Source organism: Rhinopithecus bieti, unplaced genomic scaffold (genome assembly GCF_001698545.2).
Source record: "Rhinopithecus bieti isolate Rb0 unplaced genomic scaffold, ASM169854v2 scaffold_23236, whole genome shotgun sequence".
In the NCBI taxonomy this organism is placed as follows: domain Eukaryota; kingdom Metazoa; phylum Chordata; class Mammalia; order Primates; family Cercopithecidae; genus Rhinopithecus; species Rhinopithecus bieti.
Genome location: NW_016811820.1, coordinates 1,690,918 through 1,705,563, shown reverse-complemented (window position 1 = coordinate 1,705,563; position 14,646 = coordinate 1,690,918).

Genomic DNA, 14,646 nt, shown 5'->3' with positions numbered 1-14,646 from the left:
TTTTTTTTTTTTTTTTTATACAGGGTTTTGTTTTGTCATCCAGGCTAGGGTGCAGTGGTTGCAATCATAGCTCACTGCAACCTCAACCTCCTAGGCTCAAGCAATCCTCCTACCTCAGCCTTCCCAGTAGGTGGGACCACATGTATCAGTCACCACACCAGACTAATTTTTACAGATTCTTCTTTTTTTTTTGTAGAGATGGGGACTTGCTATGTTGCCCAGGCTTGTCTCAAATTCTTGGGCTCAAGGAATCCTCCTACTTCAGCCTCCTACAGTGCTGGGATTATAGGCATGAGCCACCACACCCGGCCAGAATTTTCTCTTTAGGATGTGCACTTACTGTCAGTCCAGGGCATTTTCTGGTGCTTTCTGAGATTTTTCCCCCAGTACTGAGGAATTCTGAGATTTGTCACCCTTAGTACTTTCACTCTTCACTTCCATCACTTGAATTTCAATTCAGTCTCAGCCAGTTTGTGGGCCCTGTCTTAGTCCATTTGTGTTGCTATAAAGGAATATCTGGCCAGGTACAGTGGCTCATTTCTATAATCCTAACACTTTGGGAGGCTGAGGTGTTAGGATTGCTTGAGACCAGAAGTTTGAGACCAACCTGGGCAACAGGGTGAGGCCCCCATGTCTGGTAAAAATGAAAAAGTTAGCTGGGCATGGAGGCATAAATCCTTGTAGTCCTAGCTACTCAGGAGACTGAGGCAGAAGGGTCTCTTGAGCCCAGGAGTTGGAGGCTGCAGTGAGCTATGATCGCAACAATGTATTACTACCTGGGCAACAGAACAAGACCCTGTCTCTAAAAAAATTTGAAAAAAAAAAAAAAAAAAAAAAAAAGGAATAACTGAGGCTAGGTAAATTATAAAGAGAAGAAGTTTGTTTGACTCACAATTCTATAGGCTATACAAGGAGCATGGTGCCAGCACCTGCTTCTGGTGAGGGCCTCAGGAAGTTTCCATGAGGGGGAATGTGTGGTGATCACATGGTGAGAGAGGAAGCCAGAGAGAGAGAAGGAGGAGGTGACAGGTTCTTTTCAACAACCAATCCTAGCAGGAGCTAAGAGTGATAACTCACTCTTGAATGAATGGTTCCAAGCCATTCATGATGGCTCTTTCCCCAGGACACCATGACCTTCCCCGAGGCCCCACCTCCAACACTGGGGATCAATTTTCAATTTTCAACATGAGATTTGGAGGTGACAAAACAAACCCTATTCAACCCCAGCAGGCCCCTTCCATGTACTTTGAAATCTGGAAGATGTCTATCTCTAAGTTCCGCAGAAGCAATGATTTGTGTGTGTATTAGTTCGTTTTCACACTGCTGTAAAGATACTACGCAAGACAGGGTAATTTATAAAGGAAAGAGGTTTAACTGACTGACAGTTCCACGTGGCTGGGGAGGTCTTAGGAAACTTACAATCATGGCAGAAGGAGAAACAGGCACTTCTTCACAAGGCAGCAGGAGACAGAGAGGGTGTGTAGGAGACAAGGTCAAATACTTACAGAACCATCAGATCTCGTGAGGACTCACTCAGTATCACAAAAACAGCATGAGGGAAACTTCCCCCATGATACAATCACCTCCCATCAGGTCCTGCCCATAATTACATAATTGTAATTATGGGGATTACAATTCAAGGTGAGATTTGGGTGGGGACACAAAACCAAACCATATCAGTGTGGTTTATAATTCTCTTTTTGCTTTCGTGTGATTTCTAGGGTGAAAAGGGGGTAAAATGAGGTAAAGGGGAAAAGGCTACTTATTTATGTCGTCATGTTCACACCAAAAGTCTTGCCTCCTTTTTTCTTTTTTTTTCTTTGAGATGGAGTCTCGCTGTGTCACCCAGGCTGGAGTGCAGTGGTGTGATCTTGGCTTACTGCAACCTCTGCCACCCAGGTTCAAGCAATTATCCTGCCTCAGCCTCCTGAGTAGCTAGGATTATAGGTGTCTGCCATCGCACCTGGCTAATTTTTGTATTTTTAGGAAAGAAGGGGTTAAACCGTGTTGACCAGGCTGGGCTTGAACTCCTGGCCTCAAGTGATCCACCCACCTCAACCTCTCAAAGTGCTGGGATTACAGGCGTGAGCCACGGCGCCCAGCTAAGTCTTGCTTCTTAAATCAGGAAGGCCATTTAGGGTTGGTATTTTCTTGCAGCACAATTGTTTGGTAGAATTTAAAGCCTGGTGTGTTTAATTGTAAGTACAGAAAATTGCTTTATGAAATAGAGATTTCTCTCAGGCCAGGGACAACGTATCTCTCAGGATACTTGGGACAGTGTTAGTTTTAGTGATAATAGTGCTTTCAGTACCTACCAATTCGGGATACCTTTCTCAGGAATCCAGAAAAGGTGTTTCACAAGGCAATTAGCAAAGTTGTGTAATTTACACCTGCAGGCTGTCAGAGTGGCTATCTGTCTGATTGGTTTTCATCTGGAGCTGGAGAATGGCTAGAGTTCTGGACATCCTACTGTGTTGTCAAAACAACCCTGGGTTATATCACAAAGGGGGCTTTTATACATTGCTGATAGGATTGTAAATTAGTACAAGACTTCTGAAGGGAATCTGGCAATAAGTATCAAGAAACAACAACAACAAATTATACCCTTTGACCCAGTAAATCTATTTTTAGGAATTCAGCTTAAGGATATAATCAGAGTCACAGACCAAGATCGATGCCGGAAGATGATTATATAAAAAACGGGAAACTGCTTAAATGTTCAAGGATATTAGTTAAATCGCGGTGCATTCATATGATAGACTTGGAGTCATTCATTAAAATAATCATTCTGTTAACATTTAGTGATGTGGGAAAATGCTGATGATATTGTTTTTAGGGTAGATTATAAAAATCTACATACCATGCGGTCTTAGTTACGTAAAATTTGCAAAAAAATCAACTAGAAAGAAATACATCAAGCATTAATAATGACTATTTTCAGTTATGAAACTAGAATTATACTTATTTATTCTCTATATTTTGCTATATTTTGAAGTTTTTCTACAATGAACATGTCTAATGTATTTTAATTGTCTTTTTATCTTTAATTTAATTTATTTAGGTAATGCGTTCCTATGGGACAAAATCCAAAAGGTATAAAGATATATAGTGAAAAGTTTATTGTCAGCCAGGTGCAATGGCTCACATCTGTAATCTCAGCACTTTGGGAGACCGAGGTGGGCGGATCACTTGAGCCTAGCAGTTCGAGACCAGCCTGGCTAACATGGTGAAACCCTGTTTTCTCTCAAAAATACAAAAATTAGCTGGATGTGGTGGTAGGCTCCTGTAATCTTAGTTACTTGGGTGACTGAGGCAGGAGAATCCCTTGAGTCTGAGAGGTGGAGGATGCAGTGAGCCAAAATTGTGCCACTGCACTCCAGCCTGAGTGACAGAGCAATACTCTGTCTCAAAAAAAAAAAAAAGTTTATTGCTACATCTATCTTCCACACATCCAGTCATTCATCTATTCATCAATAGGCTATTTATTCTCCTTGGAAACAACTAATATTACTAATATGATGGGTGTACTTCCAAAGATATTCTATGCGTATCCAAGCAAAAAACCCTACAAGTATATCTTCTTTTTATCTTCCTTATTTATATAAACAGTAGCCTACCTATATGCATGTCATTCTGTTCATTAAAAAAAAGGACAATATGTTTTGGTAGTAATGCCATATAAGGACATACAGAGATTCCTATAGTTTAGGAATTGTTCCATTCTTTGGGGGTATCTTAATTTATTTAAAGCAACACTTAAGCTGTTTTCAATCTTTTTTTGTTATTGTTATAAAGAACGCTGTGATGAATAGCCTTGAACATAGGTCATTCCAATCATATACAACTTTTAAAACATTTTATTTTAGTAGAGACAGGGTTTCGCCATGTTGGCCAGGCTGGTCTCAAACCTCTGACCTCAAATGATACACCTGCCTCGGCCTCCTAAAGTGCTGGGATTACAGGCGTGAGTTACCAAGCCCAGTCCCCACATATATGATTTCTATCATTTGTAACAGCTGATTATGACTGTCAACAAGACCTTAAGAGGTGGCTTGCCCAAAAGGCAAGACCTTGGTGTTCATGTCCAGTGTGTTAGATACACTGTCAATTGTAACAGAGCTGGGATGGGCAGGAGAGACAGGGACGAAGGAAGCACCTTCATAGCTGAGATATATGTAAGCTGTGTCCTACAAACAACATTAGTTAGGCTTATTCCCCAAATAGCAGTTAATCCATTTGAGGAACACCTGTCTAGCTAACTTACATCTATAGACATTATGTTACATTCCCTTTAACAATCCTTGCTGATAGTCCACTTTTGCTATTTCACACCTATATGGGGCTTACCTTTTTGTTTTTTTTTGTTTTTGGAGATGGAGTCTCGCTCTGTCCCCAGGCTGGAGTGCGGTGGTGCGATCTTGGCTCACGGCAATCTCTGCCTCCTGGGTTCAAGCGATTCTTCTGCCTCAGCCTCCTGAGTAGCTGGGACTACAAGGGCGTGCCACTATACCTGGCTAATTTTTGTATTTTTAATAGAGACGGGGTTTCACCATGTTGGCCAGGAGGGTCTCGATCTCTTGACCTCGTGATCTGCCTGCCTCGGCCTCCTAAAGTGCTGGGATTACAGGTGTGAGCCACTGTGCCTGGCCGGGGCTTACCATTTTTTTAAATATTAATTTTTAAAGACAAGGTCTCACTCTGTCACTCAGGCTGGAGCATCATCATAGCTCACTGCAGCCTCAAACTCCTGGACTCAAGTGATCCTCCTTGCTCGGCCTCTCTAGTGGCTGGAAATACAGATGCAAGTCACCACGTACAACTAACTTCTAAATTTTTTTAGTGAAAGGGTCTTGCTCTGCTGCCCAAGCTGGTCTCGAACTTCTGGTCTCAAGCAATCCTCCTGCCTCAGCCTCCCAAAGTGCTGGGGTTATAGGCATGAGCCACGGTGTCCAGCCTACAATTTTTAAAGATACTTCTGCAAACTTTACCTCATTTGACTCATGTGGTTACCCTATGGGATAGGATAGGGTATTGAATAGCCCCATTTCATGGGTGAGGACAATTAGCAAGTACCCGGTTTCCTATTTGGCTACGATCCCAGTGTAGACTAGAGCCAGCTCTCTCAAGTTCAGGCCTCCAGTATCTTTGTTTCTTCTTGCCTCCTGATCAGGATGTACATTACAACTTCAACCTTCGCAACTTCTTTCTTTTGACAACCATTTATAGCAAAGACAACTCATTTACTTACCGGGGGCAATATTTCACTACCAGCTTTTCTTGCAGGTTTTACCAGGATGTCACACTGCTTAAAAACGAGGCCTTCTGTATTTGATTTCTTCACTGAGATGGGACGGCTCTGGTGGGCTATTTCCGACTAAAAATATTGCAGCTGTTCTCGTTGGCATTGACTTGGGGGCTTCTGTCTCCAATTTATTTCAGTGTTGGAACAGACCCAGGGCTGTTTTCTGAGGAAAATCTTGGCCCTGCATGGAGCTACTCACTTCGCTTATCTCAAGCTTATATCCTTGTAGGGCTCTTTAATTTATAGACAAGGATGTCAAACATGCTGTGTGCTTTGCTGGCTGTTAAAGCGTAAAGATCATCCCTTCATCAGCAATGTGGAGTGTCTGTAATCCAGGTCCTTGTTGGAGGGCAAAACCCTAAATTCGTTGCTGCTTATTATTATTATTATTTTTTAACAGAGACAGGTTCTCACTCTGTCACCCTGGCCAGAGTGTGGTGGTGTAGATCATAGCTCATTTCAACCTCGAACTCCTGGGCTCAAGTCATCTTCCCATTTCAGCCACCGGAGTAGTTAGGATTACAGGAATGCACCATCATGCCCAGTTAATATTTTTTTGTATTTATTTTTAGACACAGGATCTTGCTATGTTGCCCAGGCTAGTCTCAAACTCTTGGCCTCAAGTGATCCTTCCACCTTGGCCTCCCAGAGCACTGGGCTTACATGTATGAGCCACTGTGCCTGGAGGCTCCTGAATTCTTAACCAACACTCAGCAAAACCTCAGTTTTCTGTTGTGATAGTTTACATATCTCGTAGTGCCATCTAGAACACTTTTCCATCCTTCAAAAGTCAAGGTTAAATATTTGATGTAGTCATTGACTCAATCAACAAATAGATACAGGCTGGGCACCGTGGCTCACGCCTGGAATCCCAGCACTTTGGGAGGCTGAGGTGGGTGGGTCACCTGAGGTCAGCAGTTCAAGACCAGCCTGGCCAACATGGCAAAACCCCATCTCTACTAAAAAATACAAAAATTACCCAGGCGTGGTGGCGGGTGCCTGTAGTACCAGCTACTTGGGAGGCTGAGACAGGGAAAATTCCTTGAACCCGGGAGGTGGAGGTTGCAGTGAGCTGAGATCTCACCACTGCTCTCCAGCCTGGGTGACAGATTGAGACTCCATCTCAAAACAAAAAAACAGATACAGAACACTTACCCTGTACTAAGAACCAGTTTACATGTTGGGAACACAGCAGTGAGCAAGACAAAGTTTTTACTCTCAAAGCATTTATATTCTAGTTAGAGGGGACAGATAGACCTTAAACAAATAAACAAGTAAATATATAGTATGTCAGATAATGATAAATGCTATAAAGTTATGGCACTTCAAGTGAAAGAAAATAAATGTGTGTGTGTCCACGTATGTGTGTGTACATGTGTGTGTGTGCATGTGTGTATGTGTCTGTGTGTGTGTGTGTCTGTGTGTATACCATTTCATCTTGGTAAGCCCAGGAAGGCTTCATAATCACATGAGATTGGACATAGACCTGAAGGAGTTGAGAGTGGGTGCCACTTAGATACGGGAGAAAAGAGCACACTAAACCTCTGCTATGACACTGGCCCCTCTGCCATGGGAGGCGTGGAGGTCTGGAGGCTTAACTGGGCTTCTCATCTTGGAGAACAGTAAGTTTGCTGTAGTGAACAAGTTAAACTGGCTGGAACAGAACAAGCAAGGGAAAAATGGGAAGAGTTGTAATAAAAAAGGTAATGGGGTCAAACATGGTAACTCAAGCCTGTCATCCCGGCATTTTGGGAAGTTGAGGTGGGTGGATCTCCTGAAATCAGGAGTTCGAGACCACCCTGGCAAACATGGTGAAAGCCTGTCTCTACTAAAAATACAAAAATTAGCCAGGCCTAGTGGTGGACACCTGTAATTCCAGCTACTCACAAGGCTGAGGCAGGAGAATCGCTTGAACCCAGGAGGCAGAGGTTGCAGTGAGCTGAGATGGCGCCATTGTACTCCAGCCTTGGCAACAGAGTGAGACTCCGTCTCAAAAAGAAAAAAGAAAGGTAATGGTGGTGTAGGTGATACACCTATAATTTGTAGGTGTATTAGGCAGAGTTCTCTGGAGAAACAGAACCAATAGGAGACACACGCGCGCGCGTGCACACACACACACACACACACACACAGAGTTGACCATCAAGCAACATGGGTTTAACATGGGTCCACTTATATGTGCATCTTGTTCCACCTCTGCCACCCTGAGACAGCAAGACCAACACCTTCTCTTCCTCCTCTCCCTCAGCCTCCTCAGTGCGAAGACAATGGGGATGAGAATAAAACCTTTACGATGATCTGCTTCTTCTTAATGGATAATAAATAGATTTTCTCTTCCTTATAATTTTCTTAATAACATTTTTTTAGCTCACGTTATTGTAAGAATACAGTATGTAATATAATATACAAACTATGTGTTAATTGACTATGTTATCAGTAAGACTTCTGGTCAATAGCAGGTTATTAATAGTGAAGTTTTGGGGGAGTCAAAAGTTACAGACAGATTTTTGGGCTGGGCGCGGTGGCTCACACTGTGATCCCAGCACTTTGGCAGGCTGAGGCAGGAGGATCACTTGAGGTTAGCAGTTTGAGACCAGCTTGCCTAACATGGTCGAAACCCATCTCTACCAAAATATACAAAAATTAGCATGGTAGCATGCATCTGTAGTCCCAGCTACTCAGGAGGCTGAGACAGGAGAATTGCTTGAACCTGGGAGTTGGAGGTTGCAGTGAGCTGAGATAGTAGTACCACAGCACTCCAGCCTGGGTGACAGTGAGACCCTGTCTCAAAAAAAGAAAAAAAAAATTATAGACAGACTTTTGACTGCGCAGGGAGTTGAATACCCTAACCTTTGCAACTTTCAAGGGTCAGCTGTGTATGTATGTATGAAGGTGTGTATATGTACATATATATATAGAGAGAGAAGGAGACAGAGGTTGATAAAGGCATTTATTATGTGGAATTTGCTCATGTGATTATGAAGGCTAAGAAATGCCAACATCTGCAATTGTCAAGCAGGAGACTCAGGAGAGCTGATGGTGTAAGTTCCATTCTGAGAGTGGCAGGCTCAAGTCCCCAGAAGACCCAATGTTTCAGTTTGAGCATGAATGAAGGAAAGGACTGATGTCCCAGCTCATGCAGTCAGGCAGGAAGAATTCCTTCTGAGTCAGCCTTTTCGTCTATTCAGGTTTTCAGTTGACTGCAGGAGGCCCATGTACATTAGGGAGGGCAACTTGCTTGACTCAGTCTGCCAGTGCAAATGTTCATCTCATGTGGAACCACCCTCACGAGGACACCTAGATTAATGTTTGACCGAATGTCTGGGCACCACGAGACCCAGTCGAGTTAACCTGAAATTAAGCTTCACAGGAGACGATCGTAATCTTTCTGGTGTTTACTTGGAGTGACATGGAGAGCTACTGGAGAGTTTTAAATGGAGGAGATATGAGCAAGTTCTAGCAACATCCCTGGCTGCTGTGCTGAGAATAGATTGTAGGTGATAGAACAGGGAAAGGGCAGATGTTAGGGCAGGGAGAGAGACAAGTTAGGAGGCAACTGAAATAATCTAAGTAAGAAACTTGTACTAGAATGCTACTGGTGGGGATCGTGTAGAAAGATCCTGGCTCTAGACACATTTTTTAGTTTTTGAGACGGAGTCTTGCTCTGTCACCCAGGCTGGAGCGCAGTGGTGCAATCTCGACTCACTGCAACCTCTGCCTCATGGATTCAAGCGATTCTCCTGCCTCAGCCTTCTGAGTAGCTGGGATTACAAGCACCCACCACCAGCCCTGGCTAATTTTTATATTTTTAGTAGATAATGGGTTTCACCATGTTGGCCAGGCTGGTCTCGAACCCCTGACCTCAAGTGATCCACCTGCCTCGGCCTCCCAAAGTGCTGGCATTACAGGCGTAATTACTCTGTACTAAAAACCAGTTTACATGTTGGGAACACAGCACCTGGCCTCTAGACACATTTTTAAGACAGAGCCTCTGGGACCACACAGAGCTTTGTTCATAATTCTGTGATGGCGCCTTTCAGTTTGGACTGCAGTTGTTGACTTGTTTGTCTCCTACATTAATTGCCATTCTATTAATCTTTGTAACAATAGCCACATAATTATAACGGCTAACATTATTGGACTGTGTCAGGGACTGAACTTGATGCTGTATATATACAGTTTCATTTGATTCTCACATCAACCCTCTGAACATACTATTATTGCAATTTTCTATAGGAGGTTCATAAAGTCTGGAGATATGGGTACTATTATTTTATATTTTTATTTATTTATTTTGGAAACAGGGCCTGGCTCTGCTGCGACGGCTGGAATGCAGGGATTCAATCATAGCTTACTGCAACCTCAGACTCTCAAGCTCAAGTGATCCTCCCACCTCAATCTCCCGAGTATCTGGGCCCACAGACATGCACCACCATGCCCTGCTGATTATTTTTATTTTTATTTTGTAGAGATGGGGTTTTGCTACATTTTCCAGACTGGAGTTCCATATTTTTAAGATGGAAGATATCCTTGATATATTGTATATTTGCCTCCGTTTCAGACTTACAGACACAAGGAGGTTCAGAAACTTGGCTAGGATCTCACACCAATAAATGCCTAGCACTGTGTTTAGTACCTAGCAGGTATTGAGTGAGTGGCATTCATCCCTTCATAAGTAATTATGGTACCCACCCTGTGCCAGACATATGAGGACTGGGAGACAACATTGAAAAGATAGTCAAAGCTGAATTCATTTTCCTGCTTTTCCCAGCTTCTGGGATCTGCCTGCACTGTTGGGCTCATGGCCCCTTCTTCGCACCACTTCAGCCCCTTGCTTGTGTCCTCACAGCTCCTGCTCCTCTTCTGTAAGTCACATCTCCCCCAGACTCCCTCCAGTAAAAAAGACACTTGCGATTACATTAGACCCACCCAGATATCTAGTGTAATCCCCTATCTCAGGATCCTGAACTTAGCCACATCTTTAGGCCAAGTATTGTGGCTCACATCTGTAATCCCAGCACCTTGGGAGGCCGAGGTTGGTGGATCACTTGAGGTCAGGGGTTTGAGACCACCCTGGCCAGTATGGTGAAACCCTGTCTCTACTAAAAATACAAAATTAGTTGGGGTGTGGTGGCAGGCGCCTGTAATCCCAGCTACTAGGGAGGTTGAGGCAGGAGGTTCGCTTGGACATGGGAGGTGGCAGTTGCAGTGAGCCATGATCACACCACTGCACTCCAGCCTGGGTGATAGAGTGATACTTGATCTCAAAAAAACAAATAAAACAAACCAAAACAAACAAATAAACAAAAAACCAACTACTTGGTCAAAGCTCCTTTTGCTATGAAAAGTAACATTCACAGATTCCAGGGATTAGGATGGGGAGATCTTTTGGGGCTATTATTCAGCCTACCACAGTGAGTATCTGAGTCACTTCAGCTTCTTTAGCTCTTTCCCAAAGTCAGAATTTGGCACATAGACTCACACCAATAATATGCACTTACGTATTCTTTTAAAATATTTTTATTTTATTTTTTCTAGACACAGATTCTCACTCCATTGCCCAGGATGGAGTGCAGTGACACCATCCTGGCTCAGTGCAGCGTTGATCTCCTGGACTCAAGCAATTCTCCTGCCTCAGTCTCTTGAGTAGCCAGGATAACAGGTAGGTATCATCTTACCCAGCTAATTTTTAATTATTCTTTGTAGAGATGGGGTCTTTCTATATTGTCCAGGCTGGTCTCAGATTCCTTGTCTCAAGTGGTCCCCCAACCTCAGCCTCCTGAGTAGCAGGGACTACAGGTATGCACCACCATGCCCAACTAGTTAATTCATTTTTTGTAGAGATGAGGGCTGGCCATTTTGCCCAGGCTGGTCTCGAACTCCTGGCCTCAAGCGATTCTCCTCCTTCAGTCTCTTGAGTAGCTGGTGCACTTGTGTATGGACGGATTCTTTCCAAAGTTTTTTTGTCCTGATCTGCCCTCCATTCTGATCATCCCTCTACTATGGCAGCAAAGTAGATTGGGCAGGGTTTGTTCTCTGAATCTTAGCGTGGTGAAGCATGAAGCTAGTTCCATGGTAAGATCCCAGCACTCCTCTGTCAGCCCACACTAAGCGTGTCTTTGATCATTGCTGCAATGTCAATAACAATTATTTCTCCCTTCATGATTAGCACCACTTGAGCTAGGTCTAAATGATATCAAAACAGCCAGTCAATTTGGTCAATTTACTCAGTCTGTCAATTTAGTAGAAAATAAAGAAATCAATGAAATTAGTGGTTGGAATGAATTGACAGGTTGTCTCATGGATTTAGTTGAGTCTGAAAACTGTATAGGCAGCTCCAGAGATGAGTCACACCATCCTAAAGGGCCACTCTACAATCATGGTGATGAAAACAACACCCTTTCTCCAAATTTTTGGGGATGATAACTATTTCAAGCATTTCACAATCATGAAATCATGATCTAATTTTATTGTACCAACATCCCAAGGCAGTTAGGACCATTGAAACAGGGAAGCTAGATAAGAAATTTGGGGTGTGCATGGTGGTGTGCACCTGTAATCCCAGCCCTTTAGGAGGCTGAAGTGGGAGGATTGACTGAGCCCAGGAGGTGGAGGCTGCAGGGAGCTATCATCACACCACTGCACTCCAGCCTGGGCAACAGGGCACGACCCTGTCTCTGGAAAGAAGGGAAGGAAGGAAGGAAGGAAGGAAGGAAGGAAGGAAGGAAGGGAGGAAGGAAGGTAGGAAGGAAGGAAGGAAGGAAGGAAGGAATTTGAAGATTCATGACTGATATGGTTTGGCTGTGGCCCCACCCAAATCTCACCTTGAATTATAATAATCTCCACATGTCAAGGGTGGGGCCAGGTGGAGATAATTAAATCATGGGGGTGTTTTCCCCCACACTATTCTTGTAGTAAGTCTCATGAGATCTGATGGTTTTATAAATAAGAGTTCCCCTGCACAAGCTCTCTTGCCTGCCACCATGTAAGATGTGACTTTGCTCCTCTTTCGCCTTCCACCATGATTGTGAGGTCTCCCCAGCCATGTGGAGCTGTGAGTCCATTAAACCTCCTTCTTTTATAAATTACTCATTCTCGGGTATGTCTTTACTAGCAGTGTGAGGACAGACTAATACAATAACAATAACAATAACAATGTGCAACAATAACAATAACAAGATGCACTTAACATCTATTAGCTCATTTAACCCTCTCAACAAGTCTACAAAGTAGGAACTATTGTTACTTACATTTTATGAGATGTAAGTTAAGGGCAGAGCTGGGATTCCAAGTTAGATGTCTTAACAACCTGCTTTCCCTCTAGATCAGAAGTTCTCAATCCCGATTGCACATTTGATTCACTAGAGAGCCTGAAAATACGAACAGTCGTTCACATAAGGTCATGCATTGCAGCTCTGTTTGTAATAGCAAAAAACTGGAAATAATCCAGAAACAGAGCTATGGCATGTTCCCATGACAGACTACTGTGCAGCTGTAAAAAGGAATGAGGAAGATCTCCACATGGCATAGGGAAGGATTTCCAGCAGGGAGTGAAAAAAGCAGTGTGTGGTATGCTGCTTTCATTCAAGAAAGGGAGGGGTCATGTTTATATGTGTGACATAAATCACATTACATATGTATGTATATATGTGTATATATTTATATTTTAATATAAGTAAATATACATGTATATATGCATACAATAATTCCTTAAAGTACATGCATATACATGTATAGTCCTTTATATTTTATTATAAGGAAATATACATGTACATATATGTATATAGATATATATATATTTCCTTAATATAAGGAAGATATATCTATATACATATATGTACATGTATATTTCCTTATAAGTGCAGGTATAAGGAAATATACATGTATATAGACATGTATATACATAAAGAAAATACATGGGCTGGACGCGGTGGCTCACGCCTGTAATCCCAGCACTTTGGGAGGCCAAGGTGGGCGGATCACCAGAAGTCAGGAGTTCGAGACTAGCCTGACCAAGTTGGTGAAACCCTATCCCTACTAAAAATACAAAAATAACCAGGTGTGGTGGCATGTGCCTGTACTCAGGAGGCTGAGGCAGGAGAATTGCTTGAACCCAGAAGGCAGAGGTTGCAGTGAACTGAGATCGTGCCATTGCACTGAGGCCTGGGTAACAAGAGTGAAACTCCGTCTCAAAAAAAAAAAAAAAGGAAAAGAAAATACATGTAACATTTCTTTACATGTAAGGAAATATACATATATACATGTGTGTAAATATACACACATGTATATATACACACATATATACATGTAAATGTCCTTATATTAAATATGTAAAGATAAACTATAAAATTAAATTTAATAAAAAGAATCCCTGTAGGAAGAGAGGAGTAGAATTGGGCTGGGGCAAGGATAAGAAGCTGAACTCCTTTGTACCATTTTAGACTTGACTTTTGTCTTTTGAACCGTATTAATATTTTATGTAATTGTAAAACAAAATTAAATAAAAATAAGCAATTCCAAAATATGAAGATAAAATGAAACAAATGCATCCAAATATTTTATCTAGTTGGACTAAAACAGAAAGAATTAACGATTCCAAGTACCTGTAAAATGTAGTAATTGATTGCTGCTTGGCCTTTTTTGTCTCCTGAAATGTGCTAAAAACTGAGTGAAGCACTTACATCATTTAATCTCTCAAGAAATCTACAAGGTAGGAACTACTGTAACTTTGATTTTACGAGGCGTAAGTTAAGGGCAGAGCTGGGATTCAAAGTTATCTGTTCTTGATCTACACTGTTAGATCAAGTGTAGTATCTGCTCTCAAGTGTTTAAGAATGTAGTAATTTGTCTATACATCCTTAGTAACATACACCCTAAGGACAAAAAGCTGGGGAAAATTTCAGCTGTTTTCAGTAATCATATTGTTGATAGTAGTTGATACCATCATTTGGAGACTATTGTGTGTTGTATGGGATTAAACAAATGAATAATTATAAACTGAGATTTCTTTTTTTAATGCGAGAGTTTACACATGTAAAGCCAATGAATTAAGAACTCTGTAGTCCAGAATTTGAATTAGAAATATGATATAAACTCATATTTTCTTCAGAAACAAAGCACTTTTTATAGTTCTGTCCTCTAAAAGACCTAGAAACAGTTACCAAATCAGTAGCAATAAGTACCCTTAGCCCCCAGATTGTGGTCTCTAAATACTATTTTGCACAAAAACAAACCAGGGCCTCTTAGAGGAATAAATTGCCTAAATTCTAGGTTTGGGGCAGGAATGTATACACGAGCCTGGAATATCTTGCCACACCAGACACAAGGATCATCTGTTAGCGATG